General features: G+C 49.8%; 1 protein-coding gene across 1 annotated transcript in view; it reads right to left on the bottom strand.

The window, feature by feature from the left end:
* The window catches only part of MTREX (Mtr4 exosome RNA helicase), an 865,138-nt gene that overhangs the window by 550,154 nt on the left and 292,296 nt on the right, over positions 1 to 22,688 (bottom strand). The gene's annotated exons all lie outside the window — the stretch shown is intronic.

The raw sequence follows: 22,688 nt of genomic DNA, 5'->3' as shown, positions 1-22,688 counted from the left end.
GGCTTCGGAGTTGGAGCTTACACAGAGGTAAATTCTGGAGCCAGAGCCAATGACAACCTGTGAATCCGCAAGGCTCAAAGGCACCCCAGAGAGAATCAGTAAGGTGCCAAACAAAGACATCTTTAAACACCACAATTGGTTGTGGTGTCGCCAATGGACCCAGAAATTTGGGGTGGAAACAGAATCCATTGTGGAATTGGTTCCTCGGTAGGGGACCAGGAGTCAGACTGCGAGTACCTTGATGTCCTCACGACAACTCAGAGGGACAAAGGCAAGGCTGGGATAAGGCCCGTTTAGACATTTTTATGTTTCGACATACCCGAAGACTAACTGGGATGAAGATCTATTGTGGGACTGACCCCTTGAACAGGTAAGCCCTGGACTTTACGCAGGAGTGGCCTTTAGCATGATTTCTAGAAATGCTTGGTTTTGTAGTCCCAGATCACCTTCAGATTCACCAGTGCATATGCCCGAAAGACATGGTCATGGCCCGGCATTAGACACCAGAGGCACACCTCGTGGGGATCCATCACAGACATGTGTTTCAGACAATCCCTACAAGGTATAAAGCCTTTGGTTTTAGAAAGTGACACTTCCCTTGCACAATGGAAACATTTTGAAGAAAAAATCATGTCAACTGATGAAAAAAAGAAGAAGCTAGCTGCAGGTCTGTGTACATAAGATGCAGAAAGAAAGGAACAAATGCCCATGCACTTGGATGCCACCTACCCTTGACCCTGTTCCCTGGTCAGGTCGCTCCCCATGCCGCACGGCTCCTCCTGTGCACCCCTGACTCGCCCTCACCGCTGCCAGGAGCTCGCCGCTGGTGTGCTCCCACAGCCTGGTGACGTCGTAGCTTGCTTTCTATACTTCTGCTGATTTGCACCTGTATTGCTTGCATCCCTGTACTTCTGTACCTCTGTTTTTATTCATTCAGTCCCTTTTGCGTCCCTTGCCCTCTGTGCCCTCCCCGCCGCTGCTCCCCTGCGGCCCCGCCCCTTTCTTCTGTGTCCGGTACCCATTGGCCGCCCCGCTCCCACCTCCCAGCTGCTCCTCCCTCCCACTTCGCCTCTTATGGAGGGCGCAGCGCGGAAGCACAGACGACGTGCGCAGCGGGCGCGGCGAAGGCGTGCCAAAGGCAAGTCCGTCTGCGCCCGGACCGCGCCCAGCGCCAGAACCCCTGGACCCCGCGCCCGCCGCAACGCCAGACTGCACTACGACTCAAGCACCCTCCACGCACTCAACACCGGACGAGACCACCCCTGCTACCAGGCCATCCCGAAGCACACCCAAGGGCCCTTCACCTGCCGGAACTGCAGCTTCACCAGCATCCAGCCCGCCAAACCACCAACCAGAGAACCCAACCACCTCAGATGCATCCTCCTCAACACCCGCTCCGCTCGCAAGCACGCCATCAAACTTTGGGATCTCCTAGACTCTACCGCCCCCGACGTCGCCTTCCTGACGGAGACCTGGCTGAACGCCACCTCAGCACCAGACATCGCCACAGACATCCCACAAGGCTACAAGATCTCCCGCAGAGACCGCGCCAACGGAGTTGGAGGGGGAATCGCCATCATCCACAAAGACACCCTCAGAGTCTCGACCAACACCGACGACACCCTCACCACTGCCGAACACATGCACTTCCAGATCCACACCGACCCCAACACGACCCTCAGAGGAACACTCATCTACAGACCACCCGGACCACGACCACAGTTCAATGACACCATCGCCGACCTCATCAGCACCCACGCCCTCGCCTCCACGGACTACATCCTCCTCGGGGACCTTAACTTCCACCTCGAGAACAACAACGACGTCAACTCCACCGCCCTGATCGACAATCTCGCCAACCTCGGACTCAAACAGCTCGTGACGACCCCCACCCACACTGCCGAACACACGCTGGACCCCATCTTCTCCGCAAGCCCCCACGTCTCCTTCAACCACACCACCGAACCCCACTGGACCGACCACAGATGCATCCACTTCACATTCAAGAAACCCACCACACACCACCGCACCCAACAGGTGCCACGCCGCTGCTGGGGCAAGGTCACCAAGGACCAACTGACAACCACCCTCGCCCTGAAACCACCCGCCGACCCCATCGACCCCGACACCGCCGCGACCAAAGTCAAACAGTGGATTAACGACTGTGCCAACGCCCTCGCCCCTCTCAAGATCTCCACAACCAACCACACCAACAAGAAAGCCGCCTGGTTCACCGAAGACCTCCAAACATCCAAGCGCACCTGCCGGAAGCTGGAGAAGAAATGGCTCCACGACCGAACACCAGACAGCCACACAGCCCACAAGAACGCCACCCGCAGACACCACCAATTCATAAGGACCACTTAGAGGACCACATTCAAGGACCGCCTAGACAACAACGCACACAACACCAAAGAGCTCTTCAGCATCGTGAAAGAACTCTCCAACCCCAGCACCAACACCAACGACATTCCACCATCACAGGTCTTGTGCGACGCCCTGGCCACCTTCTTTGACCGCAAGATCACAGACATCCACGACAGCTTCAACTCAGACACCCCCACAGCCACCACCGCAACTTCCCCCCGCAACAGATGCCTGACCGCCTGGTCCACCGTAAGCGACGAAGACACCATCAAAACCATGAACTCCATCCACTCCGGATCCCCATCCGACCCCTGCCCTCACCACGTTTTCAACAAAGCCAGCACAACCATCGCACCCCACCTCCGGAAAGCAATCAACATCTCCTTCGAGACAGCGACCTTCCCGGAAAGCTGGAAGCACGCCGAGATCAACGCCCTACTGAAGAAACCCAAGGCGGACCCCAAGGACCTCAAAAACTTCCGGCCCATCTCCCTGCTCCCGTTCCCGGCAAAAGTGACAGAGAAGATTGTCAACCAACAGCTAACCCGCTACCTCGAAGACAACAACATCCTGGACCGTTCCCAATTCGGTTTTCACAGCAACCACAGCACCGAGACCGCCCTCATCGCCGCCACTGACGACATCAGGATCCTGATGGACAAGGGAGAAACAGCCGTCCTCATCCTCCTGGACCTATCAGCGGCCTTCGACGTGGTCTGCCACCGCACCTTATCAGCACGCCTCCTTGACACCGGAATCCAAGAGAGGGCCCTAGCCTGGACCACATCCTTCCTCTCAGGCAGAACCCAGAGCGTCGCCTCCCACCCTTCCGCTCAAAAACCACCGAGATCCTCTGCGGCGTCCCTCAGGGATCCTCCCTCAGCCCGACGCAGTTCAATATCTACATGGCACCGCTCGCCCATGTCGCACGACAACATAGACTCAACATAGCCGTCTCTGCGTCCTGCTTCAACACCCTCCGAATGCTCCGCAGGATCTTCAAATGGACCCCCCCCCCCCCGACACGAGAAAAAACGTAACCCAGGCCCTCATCGCCAGCAGACTCGACTACGGAAACGCCCTCGACTCAGGAACAACAACCAAGCTCCTGAGACTACTACAACGAATCCAGAACGCCTCGGCACGACTGATCCTCGACGTCCCCCGACGCAGCCACATCACACCCCATCTGAGAGGCCTACACTGGCTCCCCGTCAACAAGCGGATCACCTTCAAACTCCTCATCCACGCACAGAAAGCGCTACACAACACCAGACCTACATACCTCAACGACCGACTCAGCTTCCACACCCCCACCCGCAGCCTCCGCTCTGCCAGCCTCGCCCTCGCCTCAGTTCCTCGTATCCGGAAAACCACCGCCGGCGGCAGATCCTTCTCCTACCATGCCGCCAAGACCTGGAACACTCTTCCTACCAGCCTACGACAGACCCAGGACCTGCTGGCCTTCAGAAGACTTCTCAAGACCTGGCTCTTCGATCAGTAGCCCCCGCCCCCCAGCGCCTTGAGACCCTCACGGGTATGTAGCGCGCTTTAGAAATGCGGTGATTGATTGATTGATTGATTGATGGCTCCAGTCATCCCTACTGGGAGCGGGGTCGACACTAAGCTACACGATGCCGCCTATCGGTGTGAAGAGGCTATGCCCAAAAATATTCGGAATCCAGCCTAGCGCCTGGGATCCAAAGGTGTGGAATCTGTGGTTCGAAAAATCTGTCAGAGGGGTGTGGCCTGGGAGTGAGCAGCACAGCTCCCATCGGCCGGCTGTCATCCACCACACATTCTGAGGTATCCGCACTCTTGAGCCTTCCAAAATGGCAGCGCCCTTTGGAAGAACCGGAGAGCTATGCTGCTGAGCATCACGGAGCGGGACTGCTGTGCGCTCTGCAGAGGAGAGGTGCAGTCACTGACGAGACTGATTGTGTGCACGGCCCCCTTAGGCAGAATGAGACCCCAGGGTGGTGGCAAGTCGAGGCCTGACCCGAGAGTTGGAGCGCGGAGTTCTGCAGCAAAACCTCTCTGCCCCCGCGATAATTGAAGGACTGGGCGAGAGAAGAGGTGAACGGCAGCTGCTGGAGCAGCATAATGAAGCGCGACTAGTGAAAGAGAAGACGGGACGCTGAGACACTGTGACCCCATGAGGTGAGGCCACCTAGCCGAGAAGGGGCAAGAGGAAGTATCAGCGGATGGGGACTGAGAGTGTTGCCCGCACGTGGAAAACGCCGTGCCACGGAGAAATGCTGGTACTGCTGCGCCCGGGGCGGGCCTCTAACTGTAGAGTAGACGGGAGAACGTTGAGGGCTCTCCTTGATATCGAGGACATTCCCAGGTCATTGCCCAGAGGAGGGACGATGGGCTGGGCCACTCATAGATAGTGCCTGGGGGCTCAGCAGTGCACACAAGCAAGCAAGGGAGCTGCGACCACTAGGTCTGCACAATAATAATAAGGTAGATGGGTCCTTAATAGTGCACGAGTACTGGCAGCAGAGGCCTGGGCGGGCCAAGGACAGAGTGCCCAAGTGGGGGACGACTGCTGAGACGAAACCCAGCCCAAACGTTGCAAAGCCCGAATGTAGTTTAGGAGAGGGCTGAGAGCACAGCTAATGGGGAAAGTGCCAAACAAGCGGGACAAAGATGGAGCCTCGACCACAAAAACAACAGAGAATGAGAATCCTCAATCCCAAGCAGAGTGCCACAAGACCAGATATTGCAAGACATCCAGCATGCCATAACCACTTCCAGTGAGAGACGGAAGGCCAAGATAGACTCAATAGGTACAGACATGGGTATCCTTAGAGAGGATCATAGGCGACTGATGGAGAGTGTCGACAAATGAGCGTCAGCTGGCAGAAACTTCTCCGGACACAGCAGCAATAAAAAGCAGTTGCCTTCCCTTGAGACAAAAGTTCACACACTTGAACTGCGAGCAGAAGACACTGAAAACAGGTCCCGCAAAAATAATAATCACGTAGTAGGACTGCACGAGAAAGCGGAAGACGCCAACATGGTGGACTACCTTAACTGGATACGTACAGAAATAGCTCCGGAAGGAAAGTTGGAGTTCTATGAATTAGAGAGCCCACGGAGTACCGGCGAGACCACCTGTGCCTGGAGCTCCCCCAAGAGAAGTGGTAAAGAAGCAGCTCCAGTAAAGGGACAGGGATCACATATTAGCTCAAGCACGACAAAAGGACTAGAAGTGCAGGGACAACAATGCTCCTTCCAGAGTGTGAAGCAAAATCTCTGCCAACTGAACTATAAATACATATTGTTCTATCCTCTTCAAGTGTCCACGCCAGATGGAACAGAGTTCTTCCTAACTCCGCAAGAGTCTTGGGAGTGGCTGGAGACGCACGATGGTACATGGACCACCCCGGGAACTTGACCAGCGAAGACTGAGTAGACAGGCCTCGCAAAAAAAGGACCAAGACAGACGCGCTGGCCCCAACGCAGGAAGAGGCCTGAATGGAAAGGCAAAAGGCGATGAAGGTGGTGGCGCTGATAAGCGGAAAGGAGAAGGAGCACGCACCATCTGGAGAAAGTGATAGTGATAGAGACTGACTCCTAACAGGGCTCATGTGAGTCTGAGACCCCGAGCACAGTGCTTCCAGAGGTTACGCCGCAGACAGCTGTTGACATCATCTGAGAGACATGTGGATGCGGTAACCAAGAAGGGAATCTTGCAGGAAACTCAATGCAATTGGCCCAGAGACAAGGTACTGGGGTTTCTATGGGGTTGGGCTTACGGGGATTTCCTGATGCCTATGAGCTGGGTGGCGGCCATGAGGGCTGGAGGAGCAATGGACCACCCACTCTGACCTAACAATCTGCAAGCAGCCACTTGCAGAACTAACTTACTAGTTTTGATGGGAGGCGTTCACCTACTTGTCCTGGAGAGTGGGAGTTGGGGGAAATTGTTTACAGTTTCCACAGAGGGAGGGTCTTGAGTTGCACCGCCTACAGATTATATCACAGATCAAAGGGAGTCCGTCCCAGTTGAAGAAACAGGGATAAGGGGGGACGTGGATGCGTATTTTTTAATGTAACACTAGATGGCAGGCACGTACCTGTATAAATGCATGACTGGGATTATTAGAGGAATGCACACAATGGCAAAGAGATATAAAGTATTTTCCTACCTCTGAAGGGGGGGGGCGTTCAAATAGCTGTTGCAAGAAATGCACCTCACGCAGAAAGAGGAGATCGCGTTACAAAGGCACTGGAGAGGGCAATCTTATTATACCAAGTATTTGGCTTGTGCACGAGGGGCAATGATCTGGATCCAGGCAGGGGTCCCATTCCAGGTAGTAGACTCCCTAGGGGACCCTGGGGGCAGCTATGTAGACATATGGGGACAATTGGAAGGCCGTGAACTGAGCATAGTGAGTATATGCCCCAAACACTGAGCAATCTGCTTTCTTTACCCCCAATGAATCACTGCCTTGCTCCATACCTGACCGGCGCTATGATAATGGGGGGAGACTTTAACAACATAGATGATGTGCATCTAGACATGTCTCACCCCCCCACTGCGAGACTTCCTGACAGCGTGTGCATCACAAGCATTCGGCAACTGGTGACACTAATGGAGACTGTTGGACTCATGGAGAATCCTTCAGCCTAGGGACAGGGAAATGCTTACTTTTCAGCAGGACACGAGCTCCACATGAGATTAGATGCCTTCCTGTGCACTGCAGACATACAGAACCTAGTACACACCGCCAAATATTTATCACACACAATTTCAGACCAAAACCCAATGCTATTAAGTCTTAAGTGGGCGCGCTCTAGACCCGCGATACTTACCAGGAGACTCCGCCCAGAAGTCCACACAGTACTTCATTGATCATGAATGAACGGACAGCCTCTTCTCCGCAGACAGAGTGGGACGCCTTTATGGTGATACTGCGAGGCCAATGTATAGCAGAAATCAGAGGGGTCAGGCGTACACTCAAGGAGGTCAAAGAGGCAGATGAGACTCTCAGAGTTAGAGTGCAGACTCCCAGGACACCCAGAGCTCCAGCAGACAGTCCAAGAGGCTAAAGAGGAGGTAGCGAAACAAACCAAGAGGCTCAGGTGGTTTGATTATAAACACTTTCTAGAGCGAACACATGCAGAGAGGGACACATCTTTGTCCCTTCTAGCATGGTTGGCAAACCCCAAAGACAAGGGTTCTCCAATAGTGGAGTTGGATGATGAGGAGGGCATGAGACAATATACACAGGAGAAGATTAATGATATCTTTGCTAAGTACTATGCTGGTTTTTATAAGAGCTTGGAGCAGTGCGATAGAATGACAGCGCGAGAATATTTGGAGAGGTTATGGCACCTAGATCCAGAAGAGACTGAAGAGCTAGGGTGGGAGGTTACACTGCAGGAGGTGTGGGCAGCCATCAAACATACAGCACATAATAAGACGCCAGGCACTGATGGATTGCTGGCGAAATTCTATGCCACATACATGGAGGAACTAGCCCCCAGATTGGTCTCGCTATATGCTGTAGCCCGAGAAAAAGGGATGCTGCTGGAAAGCACCAGAAAAGCCCTCCTAGCCACACAATCACACGGCCTACAGGCCATTATCCATGTTGAACATGGATTACAAGATATTAAGTAAGATATTGGTAACCCGACATGCCGACATTGGTCCACCCAGATCAGAACGGGTTTATACCAGGGCAGAACACAAAACAACATCCGGCGACTCCTAACTACTCTGGACGCAAAGGACTACGATAGGCCAGATGCAGCAGTTTTTGCCGTAGATATTGAGTAGGCCTTTGACAGCCTTGAATGGCACACCTCTTTGAAGTAATGTCCACGAGGGGACTAGGAGGAGGCTTTTTGACATGAGTAAATCTGCTCTACACAAGCCCAATGGCTAAGGTGTGTATGGAGAAGACTATTTCCCTCAGGCAGTGGAGCGGGGCACGAGGCAGGGGTGCCCACGATCCCGACTGCTGTTCGCCCCTGCTATGGAACCACTGTCTTGCCGGTGAAGAAAAGGGCAGGACTACAGAGGTCTGACGATTAGAGAGATGTGCCACCACTTAGCCCTGTATGCAGACGACCTACTGCTGATCCTCCGAGATAAAACAACTGATCTAAAAGGGGAGCAGTCCATGCTGGAACAATTTGGTATTTGGAACAATTTGGTTGGCATGTGGTATCCGGCCTCCAAGTCAACAGGCAGAAATCAAAGTTTTTCCTATGACGCTTAACAGACCCCACCAGCCGATCTGGGTGGCCTCCAGTGGGAACTCAGCTGTCTGACATACCTAGGGGTAAAAGTGTACCATGATCCCTCTGGACTATGTGGGTAGAACATTACACTCAATTCGATACTCTATGGACTTCTGGGAGTCCTTACCATTTTCAGTCGCGGGACGAGTACCCATAATGTAGATGGTGGCGCTGCATGGCTACTGTACTTCTTCGGAACCCTACTGGTGTGGATTTCCCGAGCGATAGAGACCTGGATTCGATGAGAATATCCTTCATATGGGGAGTCGGACGTAGACTAGTGGCGCTGACCACGATACAGCATGCCACAACAGAGTGGTTTTGCAGTCCCGGATTTTTAAGCATATTACATAGCAGTTCAACTTAACTGGATGATCCAGTGGCTAGCTGCTGGGAGGAAGCCGGACAGAGCGCAGCACCCATTTGCGCCGACCGTCCGACACTTATGAAAACATTGTTAAGGATCCAGAGGAGCTCTGCGGGGGACACAACTGAAATCAAGGAGGTGATGCGATGCTGGGCAAGGTATTTGAGATGGGCTGGTAGCACAGTGCCCTTACTCTACTGATAAACCCATATCCCTGCTCCGACATCCCAACGGGGGGAGAAGGGGGAAGACACTGGGCGGGATCTCAACCTAGGACTCTGAACTGCTTCCTTTCGAAGAGCTCCAGGCTGAATATAACCTGCCAGGAAGTCACTTCTTAATCCACAGAGCTCTCACACGGAAAATGCGGAAGCACTGGGGTACGGGCACTACAGAACCCAGAGCGCTTGCTGGCTGTTAGGTCGCACTCTCGGCAGGGAAGATCAAAACTGTTTCCTGCCTCTATAAGGCAATTCGCCAGGATGTACAGAAACCCTTAAAGCGACTACATTTGCAGTGGGAGGAGGACTTGAGAAACGATCCCTGAAACAGACTGGGAGTTAATAGTGGAGAGGACTCCAAAAGTGTCCAGGAACACGAGGTTCAAACTAACAAACTATTAAGTTCTCCATAGGTCATACCTTACTCAATGCGAATTAGAAGATATTTCAGAGTAGAAACAGCAGCTTGCCTTAGATGTGGGGAAAAGGAAGCACATATACTGACCCTGATTTGGGATTGCCCTACCCTGCGCACATTCTGGGAGGAGATCCGGCACATCATAGTAGATATCATTGATAGAGACATGCAACAAACCCCAGAACACTATTTGCTAGGATGGTTTCTGCATACGGCCAAAACAAAACAAGCCTTTACAATGCAATAGGTCTCGCATTGGTGAAAGCTAGAGCTCTTGGTGTTGAAAATGACAATGTTTTTTACTTCAGTTTTTTTGTATGCAGTGGAGTGACGATATTTGCATAGCCACATCGCCATTCGTATGACCTGGTGGCACTGGAGAACTAGAAAATAAGAAATACATTATCAGGGAGGGGAGACAAGAGTAATAAATGGTAATATCCTGTAAATTGCAAACACACATAGGGAATGCGAGATTAAAGCATGTGAAATGTAAGCAGGAACTATATATATATATATATATATATATATATATATATATATATATATACACACATATATATATACATATATACACATCTCTTTCCCTGTTTGTGAATAAAACCAATCTGGTCACTTTGCAACCACTATATCTTGCTTCCTTTAGTGTTTTTTTTTTTGCATTCTTAACTTTTTCTTGTTTTCTCTCTGTGCCGCAGCTGTACTTTTTAATACAAAAATGTGTGGACAAGTCGGCATTTGCAGCCAAAGGTTTTGGATCTATTTCATAGGGGAACAAAGCGAGGAAAGAGAGGGTAAGAGTTGAAGTAAGGGTTTTCAGAAAGTGAGGCGGAGCGAGGCAGAGATGAAGAAAATGAGGGGGGCAGCTGCAGAGCAGGAGACGTGAACACTGGCTGTTGAAAGAAATAAGAAAACGAGAGAGAGGGATGCCAGGATTTTATTTATTTATTTATTTATTCAGAGTTTTATATAGCGCGAACAAGATCTTTACAGATATCAGAGCGCTTCACAGAAACAGGGGGTGACGCGACATAATATTGGGTGCAGTATAAACTTCAGTAGCATGATCGGATAGCAGTCATGTTCTAATAAGATGTCAGTAAACAATCAGATAAGCGAAAATATAATACGATACTGAGTCTTTCATACAACTACGATAAAAATCAGGAGAACTTATGCTAAAGGGATGGCTTATGCCAGTATCTAAAAGTTACAGGGAGCAAGGGGAAGGGGCCTCGATATACAGTAGGCTAACATGAATAGTCTAATAATAGATATTTAGTGAGTAGCATAAAAGGATCGACTAACCATCATGGGATTGTGGCAAACAAGAGGAATAAACAAATCTAGATCATGCAAAATATGACATTATTTGACATTAGACAAACATGAAACCAGTAATACCCAAGCGGCGCGAAAGTCTCTGAGAAACAGACATTAAAGTTCAGGTGAACTTAGCCATGAGGATGGCTTTCACCTCTTTCTTAAAGAAGGCCGTGGAGGAGATAAGCCTGGTTTCGGGAGGGAGTGCGTTCCAGATCCTCGGTGCCATTCCTGAGAAGGAGCGTTTGTATGTTTTTTCCTTCCGGAATCTGCGAGGTTTCAAGAGTAGATTTTTTGTACTTCTATTGGATCTCGACCCTCCTGATATAGTTAGCTTTTGAGTGAGGTAGTTAGGTGCATTGTGGTGTACAGCCGCGTGTGTCATCACAGCAATTTTCAGTTGAATTCTGGCTTCAAAGGGCAGCCATTTCAGAGATTTCAAGTCAGGGGTTATATGAGAGTGTTTTCTTGAGCCCGTAATGAGTCTCGCGGCAGCGTTCAAGGAGGCTCTTAGGGGTGCAGTTGTTGCTAGAGGGAGACCACTGAGGGTCACAATTCCATAGTCTATGCGGGGGATGACGAGTGCTTGTACTGCGTTTTGGAAGTCTTTGGCTGGGAGGAAGGGTTTCAACGTTCTCAATGTGTTGATTTGGAAATTAGCTCCTTTCGTTGCTTTGCTAATGTGCTGTTGCATGTTGAGCTTTGCGTCAAGTGTGATACCTAAGGATTTCGCAGAGTCCACGATGGTGGGCCGGACATTGAGTGCTGTTAAGTTGTTGAGCCAAAGTTGGGTGGTGGTAGATTTCGCAGGGGGTGCTATCAAAAGGAACTCAGTTTTCAGAGCATTTAGTTTGAGGTGGTTGTCGGCCAACCACGATTGGGTCTTTATGAGAGTGTAGTTCAGGAGTTTGATATCATCCGGGGATTGTACCTTTAGGTAGAGTTGAGTGGGTATACAACCTTTACCACGCAACTTTTACAACGACCTACCATCACCACGCATTTTTTACAACGCAGGATCCATTACAACGCATACCATTACAACGCATGTATTTACAACGTAGGTACCTTTACAACGCATACCATTACAACGTAAGTATTGGTAAGTATATTATTTTATTAAAAATATAAGTTTGGGTTTTTGGGTAAAGGGGTATTTTTAGGGTTCAGGATCAGTTTTCGGGTAAAGGGGTATTAGGGTTCAGGGTCAGTTTTCGGGTAAAGGGGTATTTTTAGGGTTCAGGGTCAGTTTTCAGTTTTTGGGTAAAGGGGTATTTTTAGGGTTCAGGGTCAGTTTTCAGTTTTTGGGTAAAGGGGTATTTTTAGGGTTCAGGGTTAGTTTTGGGTTTTTGGGTAAAGGGGTATTTTTAGGGTTCAGGGTCAGTTTTCAGTTTTTGGGTAAAGGGGTATTTTTAGGGTTCAGGGTCAGTTTTCAGTTTGTGGGTAAGGGGGTATTTTTAGGGTTCAGGGTCAGTTTTTGGGTAAGGGGGTATTTTTAGGGTTCAGGGTCAGTTTTTGGTTTTTGGGGTAAAGGGGTACAGGATAAATTAAATAAAATAATTAAATAAAAATAAATTAATTAAATAAATTAAATTACATTAATTAAATTAAATTACATTAAATTAAATTGATTAAATTAAATTAAAATTAAATTAAATTAAAATTAAATTAAAATAAATTAAATTAATTAAATTAAATTAAATTAAATTAATTTTAATTAATTTACATTTCAAAAAATATTATATACTTACTAATACTTACGTTGTAATGGTATGCGTGGTAAAGGTACTACGTTGTAAATACATGCGTTGTAATGGTACTTCGTTGTAATGGTTCCTGCGTTGTAAAAATTGCGTGGTAAAGGTAGTCGTGGTAAAAGTATGCGTTGTAACGTCATACATCCAGTTGAGTGTCATCGGCATACATATGGAAGTATACATTGGATGCTTGGAGCAAGGAGGCAAGTGGTTCCATGATGAGGTTGAACAGTGGGTGAAAGGGAGGATCCTTGTGGAACGCCTAAGTCGACTGGCACAGGCGAGGACAACACATTGTTGATCTTGAACTTCTGAGACCGGTTATGTAGGAAGGAAGTGAACCATTTGAGAACAGACCCGGATAAACCCATTCTAGTGTTTAGCAGCTCAAGGAGGTTCTCATGTTTGACCGTGTCAAAAGCTGATGAAAGGTCGAGGAGGATGAGGAGGCATGAATCATTGCGATCAAGGATTTGGAGGGCGTCATCAATTATGTGAGTCATGGCCGTTTCCGTGCTGTGTTTCGCTCGGAAGCCTGATTGATGAGGGTTGAGGAGATCAAACTTGTCAATGTGTTTTGTTAGTTGAAGTTGTACACATTTTTCCAGCAGTTTGGCCAAGGTGGGGATGTTTGTGATGGGACGGTAATTGTTTAGGTCAGACGGGTCAGCTGTAGGTTTCTTGAGTATGGGCGTGACTTGCCCCACCTTGAGTGAGTCAGGGATGAGACCTTGTTGAAGGGAGCTGTTAATGATTTTAGTCCAGAGTGGGAGGAGCATGGTGGTGAAGTCTTTTACCGCGTTAGCAGGCAGGGGGTCTGTGAGGTGATTAGAGGGCTTCAGGGTACCGAGCAGTTTGAGTATTGCATCTTCTGAGTAGATGTCGAAGGAAGCCCACGATGCGCTGTTTTTTGGCTGAGCGTTGGACATTCTGATGTGCACAGGGTGTTGGCTTACATCATTGAGGAGATCATTTCTTATGTTGTCGGTCTTTAGCTTGAAGAAGGCGGAAAAGTCTTCACTGTGTGGGATACCGCTTGTTGGGTTGTTTGATTGTAAGGGTTGCGGCTTTGTTTGACTTTTGACTAGTTCGAACAATTTTCTTGGTCGGTTTTTCGCTTGGTCAAGCTGGAGGCGAAAGAAGTCAGATTTCGCACGCTTGATTTTCCTAAAGTAGGCATTTCTCTTGTTCTTAAGCTTTTTGCGATGTAGTGATGAGGGGTCAGTTCTCCAAATGCGCTCTGCCCATCGCATAGCGCGCCTGTCTTCGTTGAGTCTGCCGTCATACCAGGGGTTCGAACTCTTGGTGGAGACTCTCTTTAGTTGCAGTGGGGCGGCTTTGTTGATTATAGAGGTCATAGAGTCGAGGTAGAGGTCGGTCAGTGTTTGAACATCAGAGACGCCAGCAGGGGGAAGGAGGAGCCTGTAGGTGTGGGGAGGTAGGGAGTTAGGGTTGAGATTCTTCATGTCCCTTTTCCAGATCTTGCATTTGGTGGGTTGAGCCGGGGAGGGTTTGATTTTTTCATTGATAAAGAAGGTGATGATGTGGTGATCTGACCAATCACAGGGTCGGATTGACCCCAGTTGGGTAGAGTCCTCTTTGGCGATGATAAGATCGAGTATCGAACCTTTATCATGTGTTGGGCTGTTGCATATTTGGGTGAGGTCAAGCGCATTAAGGAAAGATTTAAGACTATTCACCACTGCGTCTTTCTGATCGTTCCAGTGGAGATTAAAGTCACCCAGGTAGATTTGAGTGATCTGCCGACCGGCGTTGGAAGTAATAGTGTCCATGAGTTGTTGAGAGAAGATGAGGTTGTCCCCCGGCGGGTGATAGATGAGGTGTAGAGCACATACTGGTTTGCCCTCACTGGAGATATCGAGGCAGAAGAGTTCACAGGAAGTGAGGGAGGGGGAGGTGACTTTGGTGACGGATAGATTGCTCCTGAAAATGCATGCTATTCCCCCGCCCGTCTTGACGGTCCTGTCGAGCCTGATGATGTGGTAATTGGGGGGAACTAGTATATCCATAATGGGCGTGGAGACTTCAGTTAGCCAGGTTTCCGTCAATATGGCTAGGTCAAGATCCATTGATGTGACGAGATCTGCAATGTCGGAGGAGTGTCTCTGGGCCGATCTGCAGTTGAGAAGGATGCATTTGAGTCTGGGAGTGAGAAGGGAGGTCGTGTGTTCTAGCGATAGGGGGACTCTTCTGAGGTTGTTTGGGACAGAACTTCTGATGTTTAGTGTTGGGTGCCTAAGGGGATTTGAGAGAATAGTAGGTATGGGGAGGTGAGTGGGTGTTATGTGTTTTACCGGTCCTGGGCCAAAAGAGCGGAGGAGGGTGCGTAAGTCGTGGTCCGACAGGGAGTTAAGGGCACGCCGGGGACGGTGGGTGTTGTTGCGGACGGGGATAGAGGGCCAGTGTGGAGAGCGTTGAGTGCGAGGGACTGTGGGGAGAGTGCGTCATTTGTTGGATACGGTGGTGGTCGTTGTGGGTCGATGGTGTCTGGAAGGTGTGTGAAGAAACTCGTTGATGGTGCGGAGCTCGTCTTTGAGTTGTAGGAGGGTGGATAGAATCAGGTCGAGAGGTGTCTTGGTGTTAGTGTTCGTGATGTGGGCCATGGGCGAGGCGTTGAGAGGGGAGTTAGTGGGCGAATTTGGGGCGGGGAGGTGGGGTATGCTAGCATTAGTGGAGGGCTCTGCTGTTAAACAGGGTGGGGTGGTATTCGGTGGGTGCGATGAATTGTAGGTGAGGGGTGTAGGTGAGGTAGGGGGAGGGTGGGAAGTAGTGGTGGGGGCATCGGTGGGGGGTGGTGCCGGTGAGTTGAGGGATGAGTGAAGGTCGAAGATAATAGGGGTGGTAAGAAGGAAGCGGGGACTGAGTAATGGGGGGGGGGGGTGTTATTGTAAGGGAGGACGCAAGTTCTGGGGTGCTAGTTGGGAGTGTGGGGGAGTGAGGGGTGAGAATGGGGGGGGGGTTGAGAGGGAAGACGATCTGCCACGGGGGGGGGGGGGGGGGGAGGAGATATACTCCGGGTGGTGTTGGATTCAGCGAGATTCGTGTGAGGTGTGAGATGGGGGGGAAGGGTGGGTGGGGGTAAGTTGGATGTGCGAGGGGGAATGAACTACGTCAGTGGGTGAGGGGAGCGGGGGGTAACGTCAGGTGTGATCCTAACTATAACACTGGGGGGATGGGAGGGGTGTATGCCATTCCGATGTTGCAGTGGGCAAGGCGGGTTATTTTGAGTATTGGTGTTGGGGGGAGTTGTGTAGCTTGATGTGTGCGGAATGGAGGTCCGCCGTTTGGCGATGTGTTCTAAGAAGGTAGTCTTTCTGTAAATGGTCAAGATGGCCGCCTGGTAGGAGCCAGCCACCGGAGCTCCCAGTGCTGGGGATGATCCCTGTATGAATTATCCCAGATAGCACGCTCGCCATCGTGAGAAAACAAGTAACTGGATTATGAAGAGTAACTGGATTAACATAAAGTAACTGGAGTGTAAACTGGAACTGGACTTCTCACCTACCTGAACTGTGAGCAAGCGCCGGCGACTGGACACTTACAATCTTCACCGGAGCGGTGGCGGAGCCCTGGACAGCGGGACACCTACAATCATCACCGGAGCGGTGGCGGAGCCCTGGACAGCGGGACACCTACAATCATCACCGGAGCTGTGGCGGAGCCCTGGACAGTGGGCGCGAGCCTGCTGTGGACGCGGGCGTAACTGCACGATGCGACCGCCTTTGAATCTCCGACTGCCGGCTGTGTCTGCAGCTGCTATCGTGCAGCACATTGGAGCGCCTCGAGACTGTCTGCCGGGTTTGCAGGATCGGCCGCGCGGCACTGGGGGCAGTGTGAGGCGCTGCCTGCCGCCTGCTGATGCCGGCGGGCTCCTTGAGGTGAGGCTGAGCGGAGCGGTTGGGAGCCTCCGACCTCCTGAGAGACCTGCCGCTGTTGGTCGGTGAGCGCTGCCGAGAGCGCAGTGTGTCGTCCCCTGAGCTGGAGGGCTGGTTAGTGGCGGCTCGTGTGGATCTGTGGTATCTATTCATCTGGCCTCCCCCTCTCGCTGGGCTGTATGCAGCAGAGGGAAAGCTGGTCAGACTATGTGACAGCGGATCAACCGGGAGCCTCGGGGCGTGTGGGAGAACTGGGGCGGCGGGTCGGCTGGTGGACCCTGGAAGGATCGCGCTGTGCAGCGCCAGGAGGAAGAAGGAGTATTCAGCCCCGCCCCCCCCAACCCCCCGGAAAGGCTCGAAATGAAAAGTCAATCACCAAGCATTGGAGTTTCATCGCGTTTTATAACCAATCTTCTGGTATAATGGATTTCCCTCAGTTACACTTGGATATAGTGAGTCTGATTTGGACAGCCTCATTGGAGCCTGACTATCCTGAAGGTATTTACAAGCACATCATTTAATCTCTATCTTGAACATACCGGCGCTACACTCTCTGCCCTAAAGATACAAAGCTGTCTGCTTACAACCTATTCACGCGGCATGGCGACCGCTTGTCTCACTTTCCTTTACCTAAAATGGCGGGGGCCATATAACGAAGCCATAAATCGCCTCCACTGCCCACCAAACGACCGTGAAGCTGCATACCAACGTGGCCACAGGTCACCCTAACAGAGATAAGGCTTCCTCCTCGCCTCCTGAACAGTTTGAAACCTAATCTCTCCCCTCCTAACAACAAAGAGGATGGACTAACTCGACCTGCCCCGGAAAGGGAAGCTAGCTCCCTAAGGCACATCAACAATAGAGATAGGACTACTTCTGGCTCCCTATATGCCACCATGGTGGCCATCTTTGAATAGTTCACCACTGGAGCGGCCATCTTAGACTAGTCATCCATACCTACTGCCCACATTCTACCATTTAGGCTTATTGCCCCGCAACCACACAAGCTCCCCACCTCTTCTACCCGCGCCTCTTCCGCCATGGAACGCTTGGGCGAGCACACCTACAAAATCATATACCCACCTGAGCTCACCAAAAAAACCGCCAAACGCTACAAACATAATTTTCTGAAGGCACACCCCGAATTACCGTGTGTGGACACCTACTTTTCGTTGACTAACGGAGACACAAACAACGATATCATCTTTTACACTACACGGAGAGCACAATGGAGGAAAGCGTTCTTCTCCACTCACACTATTCACACCACCAATAAATCCGCTCATGGCCTAACTCTTTCTATCACACCATCCCTAGTCTTCCCAGGCAGAGCCACAATCACCATCTACAACAATGGGACCATTCTACTCCAAGCCAATGATAGGAACCTTGACCGACTAGACAACCTATTCCCACTGAAGTTCTGAAGTTCACAGCCCTCTGTTTCAACACGCGTTTCAGATTTTAACACACAGCAGGCCACAAAGATTTCCCTGTGCCAAAGCCTGCTAGACATTTATACAGGAAAGTGAATCGTAAGCTTGTACAATGTTCACAGTGTGAATCCAGTAAATTTAAGACGCAGTGCCACATTATACAAAGCTGCGCCAATGCAGTTTTAATCGTAAACACAAACAAGCATGCCTTTGATCGCATTTATTATGGTCTTTCATGCAAGGCACAGGCAGTCACAGAGTACTATATTAACATCAACACAACATGGCTGTCCAATAGCAAGGTCCGAGGAAAGGTGTTCAAATTAGTGGATGCAGAGACAAACCAGGAAAGATGCGTGTTGTCGGGCACTCACCTTTGTAAAGCACCTTGAGAATGGTGTAATCACCGTGAGTGCTGTAGGTTTTGCATATCGAAGTGTGCGAGATATCTAAGTCTTTAGTTACAAAAGCAACAACAACATGGTTTGAAGCTGCCAATGCTATATTATTAAGTTTAAATTCTTGGATTAGTAGCAATGAAAACATCTTAAGGGAACAGGACGGTCATATTAACTACTTTTCCATCAGGGAGCCTGTACGTTCGACTCCCTTTTGGTTAACACAAGCAGTCTATTGCCACCTAATGAAAGAATGCCTACGTTAGATCGCGTTAACAATCGCATGCAAAGTAGCGTTCCAAGCCTTCACCGCACCCCATGGCCAGCAGCTGTGGTACTGGCGCAGCTATAAGGAAACGAAGGCTTCCCGGGAGTAGATTGGGAAGTGCAGGTGGAGTAAATCAAAGTAATGTACCTCCTTAGTGTAAGCCGCAAAATGAGAAGTCGTTTTCCATTGAGACCCATATTGTGAAGCTCCTCCGAAGAATCACATGTAAAGTCAACAAAAAGTACAGTGGGCTGAGTCTGCACGGCACAGCACACCACGCCCAGCAGCTGCAACTAAGCCAGCACGTATTGAAATACATTCTAGGCACTCACACAATACCATAACCTCGTCCAGTGCTAGTTGAAAGTAAAAATCGAAGATGTGCATGAACAGTATAGCTTAGGTATGTCATGTAGACCCCTGCAGGGCCTGCAGCACAGGAGGTCCCAACCTTTCAAGGGCCACCAAATCCTTAGGGAGGGGGGCATCCAACCCAAGGCCAATGCACTTCTGCGAGATATGGGAGACTCAGTGTCCCTCATCACATTCGGCAGGGGCGCCCCATAATTTTGAGCTGCCCCTCTGGTATAGCTTACTAGCAAAGACAGGGTAGGAATGGCAGAGATACATGAAAAGTACACAGACAAATATGAAACGAAGAACCAGCCTTTAAATTCACATACCTCTATGAAATGCGCAAATTGACTTATAATTCACCGTGTCAAATTCACTCCTTAATGAAATGCTCAACAACGGCATGTGAAAATGCAAACTGTATGAAATAAACTTTTAACTACACAAATCCATGTGAAATGCAGAAACGTGTAAAAAACACAGGCCTGCTTGCAATAGCCCCCTACTACAGCAGCTTGAGCAGGTGTGAAGGACACACACCTTTAACAACTTGGTTATGGCTCCTTTGACTTAAATTGGAGACACTGACCTTCAAACAAGTCACCCTGCAGGAGAATAGTATGATGGGGAGGTGGAATGGAGGGCACATGAAACAAGGGGAAATGAGAGGAGAGGAGGGGTGGACGGATAAAGAAAGGAAGGGTGGATGGATACAAGGAGTGATGACCAAATTAATTGAGAACGGATGTATGAAAGTCCCCATTTGGCTACAATGTTTCCCGAATTCTGCCAGAAGAAGCAACCAAATGAGTGCCTGGTTCGCTAACCTCATTCTGAGCATGATTCAAGTTGGGGGGTTTTGTATTATAAGCTTAAGTTTTGGACACATTTATGAGAAATAGCTTACTATTTGATGAAACTTATGTTTAGACTCTGTATGAGCGCAAATAGCAAATGTCCCGTATTTTTAAAACATATATGGCTTTTGACTATTTTATAATGAGCAGCGACATGAATGAGGTGCTTGTGGAAAAAGCAATTACCTGAGAGGAGCCCGCTGCCCCATGACGGCTCCTCACAGTTGCAAACACTGCAGCCGGGCGGGAACTCGTGGTGACAGAGGCACGTGTGCTTCGTTTACTGCCGTGCCTCATGTTGAGGGGTCGAGGACATGGGGGGTGGCGAGGCTGCTGTGCTGATCGTTTCCATTTGGCACACAAGGGCAGGTGACGGAAGGAAGCAGGAGTGCCTGGCATTACACCCACACTCTCCACCCTCGCCAAACTCTAGAGCCCCCAAGCGGGGCGACGTCAGAAGACTTTGTTGAGTGACCCGACCCGTGTGAGTTCAAAGGCGGTGGTGGGCATGTATGTTATCGGAGTCGGATGCAAAGGGCGTGCAGGAATGATCATAAATAATTCCCACTTTTTTTTAATATCTGATTGAGAGTGGTTATATAGCGTGTGCACCGCCTGCAAGCTTCACAGCGCTATACAAATACGACAGCATAGCAGGGGAATTAAACAATACTAGGTAATAATACAGGTGAGCAGCGATCACAAGCAAGGCACCACCGCGACCTCCCCCACCCCAACAAAAACACTCCCCTCGCACATTATTACACAAAGCAGTTCGCGCGAGGGCAAGTCTCCTGCAATTCCAGTTGTTTTTATGGGGAGGGGGTGGCGGGGGGATTCCTCTAGCATTGGTTGTTTTGGGGGCTGGGGAGACGGTCCATTTATGCTCCAAGCCCCATGTCACAGCGTGCCTCTGTTCCTACCGCTAAATCAGGGAGGACAGAACACATCTGCGCAGTCCACTGAATAAACCGTACAGCGTAACAAGCACAGAATGCAAGCTCCGCTTTACTGTCCAACCCCCGTTCCTGGCGGGACAGGCATGGGTAACTACCAGGAAAGAATTACACGGATTTTAGCAACGTTATATGTGAAACGCTGCTTCAGCTGTTGAACCCCATATCACTTCTTTCAAAAGCGGCTAAGTTTCGGGTTGCAGCGGGCTTACCTCTCGTCGCTCCCATGCATTGCCGGTACTGTATAGGAGAGGGGGCGTAGGGGGGAGCAGCGATTCCATTGGTCATCGCTGCGTCACTAAGGAAACCACAGCAGGGGGAACAACCATCGCGGCACCAACGATTTACTTTTAATGTTAAAAGTAAAGCGAGGGTGCCGTGATACCAAAAGTATAGAAATAGATGTTTTTTTCTATTTCTTTACTTTTGGCATAATCGCGGCACCCGCGCTTTATTTATAACATTAAAAGTAAAGCGCGGGTGCCGCGATTATACCAAAAGTAAAGAAATAGAAAAAAAATCTATTTCTTTACTTTTGGTATCATCGTGGCACCCGCGCTTTACTTTTATTGATAAAAGTAAAGCGCGGGTGCCGCGATTTAACAACTAGTAGTGTGCGCGCACCACAGAGGAGCAGGGGGGGGGAAAGGGAGCGCGGCAAGCGCACCACAGAGGAGCGGGGGCAAAGGAATGCCCATTGCCACCGGTGGCCAGCACACGCACTGCTGCGCGTGTTGGCCACCGGTGGGAATGGGCAGATCTTAGGCGGGACATGCGCCTGCCTTTGCCCAATCGCATGCCGTTAAAAAAAAAAATGCAAAAGCCAATTACACATGGGGAAAGCAAACCCACGCGCACGAGCGTGTGTTTAGCTTTCTGAAGCCCTTTCAAGAGGTCTCGCGCTGCGCACTGCAACGCTAGGCGCGAGATTAAAAAAGACAGACATTCCAGGACCTAGCCTATGTCCTGGCTAAATGGGAGATAACTCTGAATTGCACCAAGGGGACAGAGTAGGAGAATGGGAAAAGGAACTGGAAATATGAGCAAGGGTGGAAGGGAGATTACTGCTTAGAGAAGCGAGACAGGGCATCGGCAAAATAGACAGGGCAAGAGCATAGGAACGACTAATAGGAGAACTGGCAGCCAATGGGCATGAGGAGGAGAGGGCAGAACCATCGTAGCCCATAACACCTAACCGGATAGTGGAGGAACAAGGCCAGACAGAATAGAGGACAGCCTGCCAGAGGGCATTAACTCTGCTATATGAGAAACCACAGTGACAGGAGACACGAAGAGGCCCATGCTACGCGATCACTGCCTGGCTAGACAATTATACAGAAGTGAGTGCAACTCAAATGGGGGTGGGAGGGGGGAGTGAAGGGAATAGTTTGTATTACTGTTGAGACAAACCAGCTTATATAAAGGCAGTACTACATGTACAATACTGAATATGCAAGATATGAAATATGAAAAATCGAAAAATCAATAAAATCTGGGTTAGAAGCATCTGTCAGAAAGGTATATTAAAATGCACAAAGATGCGGTTTGAGAACAACTCATATGAAACTCTACATTTTGCAATATGAATGTGTTCTACAATTATAAAGAGAAGGGCAAGCAAAATTTAATTGCAACCAGGTAAGCCAAATTCATAAAATTTGAAGCACAAGTTTGGAAAGCATCTTAAATCAGAAAATAATGGAAAAAAAGAAGAAAGGCGATATATAGTGTTTGCAATTCGAAGCAGAGGGTACAGATAAATAGCATTGGGAAAAGATGATGCTACCCAATGAATAGTCAGTGACCCTA

Source organism: Lissotriton helveticus, chromosome 2_1, assembly GCF_964261635.1.
Source record: "Lissotriton helveticus chromosome 2_1, aLisHel1.1, whole genome shotgun sequence".
Lineage (NCBI taxonomy): Eukaryota > Metazoa > Chordata > Amphibia > Caudata > Salamandridae > Lissotriton > Lissotriton helveticus.
This window is presented reverse-complemented; position numbering and strand designations above follow the sequence as displayed.